The following is a 2,763-nucleotide window of genomic DNA, read 5'->3' as shown; positions in this document are numbered from 1 at the left end:
AAGAGCTCTCTCAGCCCCCCCTACCTCATCGGGTGTCTGTTGTAGTTGAGGAGAAGGGAAAGGAAAGGAAAGGAAAGGAGATTGTAAACTGCTCTGAGACTCCTTCGGGTAGTGAAGGGTGGGGTCTAAATCCAATCTCTTCTTTTATTGTAATCTGGAGAACCGGGTTTGATTCCCCACTCCTCTACATGCAGCTGCTGGTGTGACCTTGGGTCAGTCACAAGTTCTCTCAGAGCTGTTCTCTCAAGGGCAGTTCTCGAAAGGGCTCTCCCAGCCCCACCGACCTCACAGGCAGTGTTCCCTCTAAGCTGAGTTAGTGTGAGCTAGCTCACAGTTTTTTAGCCTCCAGCTCACACATTTTCATCTTAGCTCAGGGAGGATGTGGCTCCAGAGCAAACTAATTGATGCAGCAGCCAAATCGCTCACTCAGAACTTTAATACCAGTAGCTCACCAAGCATAATTGTTGCTCACAAGACTTCACAGCTTAGAGGGAGCGTTGCTCCCAGGGTGTCTGTTGTGGGGAGGGGAAGGGAAAGGAGTTTGTGAGCCGCTCTGAGACTCCTTCGGTTAGTGAAGGGCCATGGGGTATAAATCCAATCCCTTTCTCTTCTTCTTCCGGGAGCCCTGCTTGGGGGGGGGGGGAACAGTTCATATAATGTGTTTGCGTGTGATTCTTGGGTGGGGTCCGCAGCATACGGGGGAGGGGGCAGAGGTTCTGTTTGGGCTGGATCTGGCCCGCCTTCTCTCTCACTCCCTCAGCTCCAGGGGAGGTGGTCCAGAGAGAAATCCTTGGGCCGATGATGAAGTCTCTGACGAAGAGAGCTTTGACTCTTGAAAACTTAAACCCTGAGGATCTTGCCGGCCTCTAAGTGGCTCCGGGACTCGGATCCAGCTGTTGGGCCCATGAAGACAGATCAAGACGGGTGGCTGTGTCTGTCTGTCTACAGCGGGAGGGAAAAGCACGTGTCCAGGAGCACCTTAATGACCAACAGAAATCTGTGGCAGGGGAGCAGCTTTCGTGAGTCACTGCAGTTACTTCTTCAGATAGATCCAGATGGGTGGCCGTGTCAGTCTCTCTGTAGCAGCCAGAGTCCAGGAGCACCTTAAGGACGAACAACATTTGTGGCAGGGGAGGTGAGTCACAGCCAGGGGTCATTTCCTGCAGGAGCCCACAGGAGCGGAGCTCTGGCAGTAAAGAGCCCAGGGGGCGGGCACATGCAACAAGCCCCACCCCCTGCTCCCAGCAGCCCTCAGTCAGAGCAAGAAGCAGCCAGGTAAGTTGCAGAGCCCCTCCCCTGGCCCCCCTGGTCCAAAAGAGTCCAGTGGCACCTTTAAGACCAAGTTCTATTCAGGCACAAGCTCTCCCTCCTCTGCAAGGGCAGATCTGCACGTTCCCCCCCCCCCCAATAGCTGGCAATCCAAAAACAGTCCAGTGGAGCCTGAGCGGAGGGAGTTGCCTTCTGACCCACTTCCGGTGATGTCAGGGGGTGTGGCGTATGCAAATAAATTATGCTGATGAGTTATGCTAATGAGCTCCTGAGCCTCTTTATCTACAAAATGACCCATGGTCAAGGCTCACTTCTTCAGATAAAGCTAGACTATGAGTCCACCTGTCCCTATATCTTGAAGAAGAAGAAGAAGAGATTGGATTTATACCCCACCCTTCACTTGGAGTCTCAGAGCGGCTTACAAACTCCTTTCCCTTCCCCTCCCCACAACAGACACCCGGTGAGGTGGGTGGGGCTGAGAGAGCTCTGACACAAACTGCTCTCTTTCAAGGACAGCTGTGCCAGAGCTTGTGACTGACCCAAGGTCACATCAGCAGGTGCAAGTGGAGGAGTGGGGAATCAAACTCGGTTCTGCCAGATTAGAGTCCGCATATCTTGGAGAGTTTTAGGGCTTATCAAGCATTTCTGTTAGTGTAACAGACCTGCTGGGGCCAACTGCTTTGGGGGGGGGGGGCACATGGAGGCTCTGGGCACCATTGGCTAGTAGACAGGACGGCACTGAGGCATAGTTATATCTGGAAGTAACTGACACCGGGGCCACCGGACTTATTTGGAAGTGTGATGTTCCCTTTTGCTCGCAAATCAGGCACAGGATTCTCAGGCCGGTTCCTGCTCTGAGGCTCACATAGCAGAGGCGGGTGTCTTGTGTTCAAAACAACACCAGTTTATTAGCAAGAGGATACAGCGACCGTCTACCATCCTAACGAACAAACAGGACTAGGGGGCAAGGACTCCCCTCCACAAGTCAAAAGCAACACGGGCAAATATTCGGGGTGGGGGGGACAGACTGTTCCCTCGTGGCGCATACAACAAACACGCCGCTGGGAATGAGGTGCAAAAAAATAATAATGGACAGGTCTGGGCTGCGCCACAATCCGATGCCGAGACTCGACGGTGAAGGGCGGCCCAGAAACCCGGTCAGCCTCCGCACAGCCTCTTAGCGCCATCTGCTGGACAGGTCGGAAACTTTTCTTCACAGAAGATCCGCCAGTTGCATTCATGGAAAAAGGGGTTAGGAAGGGAAGGGTTACTCTTCTTTAGCACTGCAGGAGAGTGTCGCTCGCTGCATCCTTTGGGACGGCTGCAAAACGCACCGAGGGTCGGGTGACATTCTGACCCGCGGATCACTTTCTTCTCGCTTTGTGCGAGAGCCTCCCCCCCCCGAATCTGGAGCCCCTGCAGCAACGGCGCTCTGGGCGTCAGGGACCGCGTGGATTCCAATGCAAGGCCGGACTGCCATCAAATGGGGGGGGG

The sequence above is a fragment of the Gekko japonicus genome, unplaced genomic scaffold, assembly GCF_001447785.1.
Source record: "Gekko japonicus isolate JY-2015 unplaced genomic scaffold, Gekko_japonicus_V1.1 scaffold358, whole genome shotgun sequence".
NCBI lineage: Eukaryota > Metazoa > Chordata > Lepidosauria > Squamata > Gekkonidae > Gekko > Gekko japonicus.
This window is presented reverse-complemented; position numbering follows the sequence as displayed.